Below are 7,682 nucleotides of genomic sequence, written 5' to 3'. Positions count from 1 at the left end.
GAACACGGACCGCGTCACAGCGGTCGGTCGCGCTGGCGTTTCTCGACGCGATCGAGAAACCCGTGTCGCGACCGTTTTGTATACTCCGTGGCCCGGCATTCGTCGCCGTCGTCGGCGGGTGGGGACGCGGCGGCGGCGTAGACTGATAACGACTGCCACCACCACCGCCGCCACGGTCGCCGCCGCGCCACCGATCGGAATGCGGCGGCAGCGGCGGAGTGTTAAGAATGCAACCGATTCAAGATGATCAACAGGTGCATGTGCGTGCGTGAGCGCGTGGTCTTGTGTCGTAAATCGTAATTCGTGGCCGCCACCGGAGCCGCCACTCGGGCAGTTCGTTCCCGTGCGCTGCTATTGGTGGCGCGTATCGTCGCGCGTCTACTCTACACGCTCTCTCGCGTTATCGGGTGCCGCCGTTTACGAATAATAATAATATTAAATCCATTGATTTAGACATAATAACACAAACGCACGATAAACGTATTTAAATAATATCAATACAGTGATTATCGTTAGGTATTATAATATTATAATACACGACGTTGTTGTTGTTTACCGGAAAAATCGGAAGTTTGTTTTTGTTTTTCTTTTCGTCTCGCTGCTTATCTCGCACGCCCGTTCGAGTCGGTGACAGTTGTGTTCGAAGTGTGTTGTGTGTAGGTATAACCGTTCGCTACGCGCGCGCGCGCCCGCCCGCCGATAATAACAAAACAATAATAATAATATTATTATTATTATTACTGCTATCATCGATTGTCGGCGACTTCACAGTTCGCGATCGTGCGCCGGTCTCGATCGATGGTGAATATTGTCCTCGCCGTACCTGTTATAATGACACGCCGCCGCGGTCTCCCGGGCCGCGCGATCTTCAGGATTCGGTAAATCGCGCCGTTTTGCAGGTGGTCGAGTGCGAGAAATCAAATAACGCGGACGAGGGGCCGACGAGATCCCGTTTTGGAGGTATGTAAACGTCCCGTCGGCAATTCGGGCACCACAATCATAATTCATAATAATATACAAAATATTATCGTAAGAAAGTCGTAAAAGACGTGATCCGTGCAAAGGGAGTACCCGTCCGAGTGACATTATAGGACTCGATGAGGTCTGCGCAGATTCGATCAAGGGTCGATGTAGATAAAAATATGTAGGTAGGTACACAACACACGTGTGTTTGTTTACAGAAAAGATTAAGTCTGAAGATAATAATATTATATTGGATAATATACCATTTTAATATATTATGTTGTTCGTTCGCCGTTTACCGTTTACCGTCGGTCGTTTACGGTCCATCCCGTCAAAGTCTCCGGAGCCGCCGCCGCAGTGTGCTCCGACCCGTGGGAGACTTGGTTTATCTGTCGACTGTCATCGTACAATATCGCTAACGTGCTACACACTTTATCGTATTTGTGTGCCCATTGCGATATCGCCGTCACGTGCCACCGTTGCTTTTCGAATACATTAAATTGTCGTGTCAACAAACCTCCCCAATTAGGCTTTTAGGTATAATGTTTTAATAATACTATTAATATTGTCATCGCGTTTGCGGGCGTACCTACCGCGTTGCGCCGCCGGTCGAGGAATATTATTTTTAGGCCGTTACTGCGGCACAAACGTATTCGTAGGTATAGAAAGTGTTCTCGGACACGATTTACACTATATATAATATATTATGGTGTATAGTACAGCCGGTCGTGGAACGAAGCGTTTGAAAAGAACGGCTTACATATTATTATTTTGTATATTATATATATGTGTGTCGTGTGTGTGCATGCAGTGGTTGGAAGTGGCGCACTACTTTTTTTTAGCAATGCAATAGTAACGTACCGCTTTGTTTCGGTAGTGTTTAGTTATATAGCGACATAAAAATTTTCCATTGTAAATGGCGCAAATTTCGCTGCATTTTACAACTATTAATTTACACTTTCTAACTAATCAAACACTTCTATAAATTTATCCTAAACTAATATAAGAGTAAAAGGCGCATCATAAATTAAAAAAAAAAAAATTCACACATCTCAACAAATTACCGAAATGCCATTTCACTTGAGATTTTATTTTCTAAGCCCCTGGGCCTATAGATATTAGATATTATTATTATTTTATCTGAATAACGTTCGTCGCCCTAGATTGCACAATACTCACTATGATGATCGTAACGAACTTTTTTTTTTATTAATTTTTAAATAGCGGCAGTGGTAGCGCACCACAGCAAAAGTGTAAGTATAATGTATGCAAAATTGCAAAATACAATATAGTATTGAACAATACCAAATTATCATTTTCGTAGACCGAAATGTCAACGACGCGCATACGTGTGTGTTTGTCCTCACATTGTCTATTCGTTGAATCGTATTTCGTCAGTGTTTGTCATTGAAATTACGATACGACTTAAACGAATAGTTCGAACAGAGTTGGAAATAAGGAATTAAACGGCCTCGGGCCGGTCGCCGCGATGAAGTTCAAACGCACGAATGTTCGCGAAAACTAGCACGGTGATTTTTTCGATTTTTTTTTTTCGTTGAATTCGAAAACGAATTCCAGAGAAAATAATTTTCATTGCTGAATATTGCCACCGGACAAACAATTAACCGGAAACATGGTTCGAATACCTCGATATTTGCAACGATGTGGACGTATGTAATTACTCGTGAATTTTCATCATCCGAACACAAACAAATACGTCTATACCTATATACCATCATCATTGAGTATATATTATATTTACATATATATATATGTATATGTCTAGCACCTACTTTAACATAACGGTACCTATGTTCGTTATCGAAATTTGCCATTTTATCGCGAGTGGTGTGGAAAAATTAGCGTAGGTAGATGAATATTATTATTCATAATTAGTACCTATACTAAATATAGATACCTCGTATTTTATTCGACGATATTTTATTTCATCGTATAAACGCGGTACCTACTACCTACCTATACGCGTCGAACGAATATCATAGAACTAGGACTTTATTTCCATTCAATTTATCATTTGTCACATCAAATTTTTACAATGTTTACATGTCCGCCGTGTTGTTATCCCCGTGAACTCTGCCCTACAAAAGGTACAATACGGAATTCCACTGTTCAACAACAATGGAAAGGGCTGGAGTGCCTTGTACAAACAGAAACAATTTCTTGTGCATTGCTACAGCAGGTAAACGATGCGCATTAACGATTGCAGTACACAAGCCCTGCCTTTCTATTGTTAAAAAATAATCATAATCCTTCGTTGTCGTCGTTCTTTTTTTAAATGTCTTTTACGCAGCTGTGGTCATCGTAATAATATCTATATACTGCAGATTAAACTATCGTCGATCCCATTAAATGACTTTAGTACTTTACGCGGCATGGGCATGCACTCGTGTTTTATTACATGTACCTATTGGGTCTTCTACGAGGTACATAATGTCCTTATTAACTAGTCCTAGACTTGTTGTTTGACACAAAACCAATTAATTTGACTTATAAGTTATAATACGGTATTGAAACTCTCGTCACATCGTTGACATTGTGTAAAGGTAGATATATAATAATATACAATATACACCGTGCACTGTAGAAATGCATTTGTCATCTGTTCACGAAAACAAAACCAGTTTACCATTATAACCGCATTGCTGCGTTGCTGGAGCTGGACAGCATTCTGATTGGTGGACGGCTGATTTTGAAAGGAGAGAAAAACAACAGAGGTGAACTTCGGTCTAGTCGTCCATCATACACAAATAAAACCTTATCTAAACGCGTAACACTGCACTCTCGGCGTTTCCCGTAAAACTTTCTTCGTTCACGGGACGTGTTTCCCGTGTGAAATTTTTCACAATTTTAAAATTGCATTTATGTGCTGGACTGACATATTTTGCAGTAGTTTGAAATGCACACGTATTTTTATTAAGCTATATAGTTCGCTAGTATATTATATGTAGGTATATACCTAGTACCTACGAACAAAAAATGTAATTATATGTGAAGTCAAATGACACGTGAGTGTTTTTTCTACCCGTCCACAGTGAAATAATGGATACGATATTTGTGCAGTTGAATATTATTTGTTTATTTTAAAGAATTAAAACATTTATTTTTTGTACACAGCTATGACGATAATAATTACAATTTATGAATGCATATAAATTGAGTGTGTATAATATAATATGTATGTGCGAATCCGTTTAATATTCTGAATGGTTTCTGTGGGACATTCAGATGTCGTTTGATAAATTAAAAATAATGATAATGAAGCTATATAGTATAATGGGGCCGCAAGACAAGAAAACCTACTACATATCTTTAGCGGAGCAAAATGTCGCCAATGTTTGCCATTAACCATGCTCGTTAAAAGCTTGTATAGTAATTTTGGTTCAATACAAACAGTAGTCTATTTCGTCGTCTCGGGCTTGCACATTACTTGGGTAGGTACTACTATAAATGAATAATAAAAACTAGATGGTTTTATCAGCTGCGAGTATTAAATACTTAAGTCCAGTGAATCATTGAAAAAGTAAATGTATATGTTCTTTCATGACGGGCGTTTAATAGAACATTAGTTGATTAATTTAACTGTGACAATATCATCGTAATTACATCATTCTAAAAAACAAAAATGAATTTTTTCGTCAGTTGAATTTAATATTTGAACTAACAGCAAAGTTACGAGACAAAATCTAATTTTTATCAATTATTGTTCGATACTGCACATCAATTTTAATGCAACTATTTGAACACGAATAGAAAACAAAACTATATTTTTAGTTATTAAATTTGCTCTCTCAAGTTTTTTAATTCCCTCAGCGTTAGAAATGTTCTTTTTTAAGAACAAAAAAAAACTTAGTATATGCTGATGACAAATTGTTGCTTGCAAAACTTTAATCTTGTTAAATGACAAATAAAATATAGGTACTTGTTTTTGTTGAAGCGCTTTGGTATCTCTATTTTAAAATTATATTCTACTGTTAAAAGGTATTCGTAGGAGACAAATATAAATTAACTTTATTACTGTAATAAAAACTGTGCAACTTATCTTAAGAGAAATATATAAGCATGATGAAACAAATGTCTCTCTAAAATATTGTTTATTCATAGTTTGGATACACGCACAGAAATAAATTTTTATTTTTTAAGTTCATACTTCCTATATTGACAAAGTTCTAAAATAATATTTTTCTTCAATTACTTTTCCTCGAATGTTTTACAATAAAAAATACTAAAAACTTTTAATTTCTTTTACAATATTAAATTTAAAATCTAGGTACCGAGATATATTTTATACAAATAATTGCTATTGCTGCTACTATAGATTATAGTCTATTGAACATATTTTTCGTCTTTTTTTACGTGATGGAAATAATTATGGAACAACAGTAATTAATCTATTGTATTCTATATATAATATCTATATATTATGTATTAATTTATATATATATATATATATAAACATCAAAGGTACCTATTTTGTACATTTAATTTCAAGTCCAAAAATATTTCAAAACTTTATACACAATAACCATTCATTATATACATGTGTATACTTCGTAAAAATAATTATATATAGGTATATATATATACATATAAAATTCAATTGAAATTGCTTTTTGTTTATATGGTATTATTTTTGTTTTCATCGGTGTTAATAACAATTACATAATAATTCAAAACTGAACAACAACCGATAACATTTATATTTTAAAAACGTTGTAGATACGAATGTTTCGAACGAATCCAGCTGGGAACAATATTAATTGGTTACACCCAAGTATTATTCAAACATTATATTATAGATATGGTCTTCATTGTTTTATAATCTAGCTCGAAGATTGAACATATTAACATTAAACAATTGATTTTAATTGAAAATGAACCTATACGAAGAGATTTTAATTGCATTAATCTCAACAAATCTATAGATATTCTTCAATCGTTGTCCACCAACATCACTACTGCAAAATAATATACTTTTTAACATGAATTGCTTGTCATTTTCGCATCCAGAGAAAGTGCGGATATAGATTCTTGTTTCACTGACGTTGAACATTAATCACAGCGTTACTATATTTTTGTAGTAAATCATTTATCTTCACATATAAAAGTATATTTATTTTTCTTTATTTTTAATATTGGCGTATTCATTAAAATTTATAATAGATTGTATAAATACCCTTTAATCATTTATTTGAATCCAAAATCGTTAAATCATTTATGTACGAATTATAATATTATTTTAGCATTTACAAAATATAAATATCGATATCAAATTGTTCACATGTTTAAAATAAGAAAAGATAAAACTTTTGAGAGGTTAAAAAGGATTAATTCTCAAAACTATATTAGCCTAAAAACAAAATTTAATAAACCGGAATCACCATACTTTTCGGAAAGTAAGTACCTACCTATATTCTTTTATGAATATTAATGAATCGTGTGTGGACACTAAAAGATAAAAACCATAAAAAAAAGGTTCAATATTCTAGTGTAGGTACCTATACACTTTTAATTTACTTTTTCCTTGACTGTTTGCTATATACACGTAATCAATAATATGTGAAAAAGATAAAAGTAAACAAACAAAATGTATTCATTAAAATACCACGTTTATATGTATTTTTATTATTAATTATAAAGTTGACAAATAATAATTACAAAATATTGCCACAAACCCCCGCATAAACCTAATATATAACATAATTTGTTATAACCAATCATTTTTGAAAATCATTTACAAAATTATCATTTTGTAAAATTATAAAACATCTGTCCTTTATAAGTAAAATTATGAGAAATTATATTAACTCATAATGTCTACTTTCTATATTTTTACAGCCTTCAGAATGTTTAAGATTCAATATTAAATTAATATGTCAATAAACTCTATTATACTTGGCGGATAAAAAATATATACGATAAAAAACTTGTCATTTAAATAATATTTATTTTCCATACGGTTACTTACTATGAATGAACAATAACATCCACTGATTAAATAACTGTAGAAATATTCGCCAATACGCGCAAAGTTAGGTGTGTGTATAATTTAATCATTCAAAGTGAAATGTAAAATGTATGGAATATCCACATTGAATTTACATTTAAACGTATATAAAATGATTCATTTATTTTAAAGGGCCAATTCATATAAAATACTTTGAATAATAACGTACATTGTACCTATATTTTAATGAACGTAAATAATGAAATATTCATAAATATTTATTATTTATTATCATTAAAATATACATGATTTTATAATATCATAATAATATATTGTAAAATTATTATACCAATGCAAAATACTTGTAAATTGTATACATAATATTATTATTATTATTATTATTATTATTGTACTTCTTGAACACTCGAGATACACTTAATAAAAAAAACTTGTTTATTGATTATTTAGTAAAAATGTTATCATTATTTTTTGGGATTAAAAATAAAAACGCAATAAGTTGTACAATGTTTTTATTTTTAATTTTAAGTTGGGAGAAAATATGACTTTATTTATTTTATTGAGTTCGAACAGCTGACCTATAATACACCTATAATAAATAATAGGTCAAAAGGCATGTTATTAATATTAATATTTGTTTGTTTTAATAATTAGTCGCACGGGTATTAGGTCGACGTATTCATTATGAGTTATGGCTTATGAGCTATAACACAGAAGTAAATAATATAAAACTATT

At 32.8% G+C, this 7,682-nt stretch overlaps 1 protein-coding gene across 1 annotated transcript in view; it reads left to right on the top strand.

Moving 5' to 3' along the window:
• The first annotated feature begins 327 nt into the window (after positions 1 to 327).
• The window catches only part of LOC132952970 (spectrin beta chain, non-erythrocytic 1), a 57,193-nt gene continuing 49,838 nt past the window's right edge, over positions 328 to 7,682 (top strand). The window contains exon 1 of the mRNA XM_061025503.1: positions 328 to 960. The gene's annotated coding sequence lies outside the window, so the exon portion shown is untranslated. The remainder of the gene's footprint in view (positions 961 to 7,682) is intronic.

The sequence above is a fragment of the Metopolophium dirhodum genome, chromosome 9, assembly GCF_019925205.1.
Source record: "Metopolophium dirhodum isolate CAU chromosome 9, ASM1992520v1, whole genome shotgun sequence".
Lineage (NCBI taxonomy): Eukaryota > Metazoa > Arthropoda > Insecta > Hemiptera > Aphididae > Metopolophium > Metopolophium dirhodum.
Note: the sequence above shows the minus strand (reverse complement) of the source record. Positions and strands in the feature narration are given on the sequence as shown.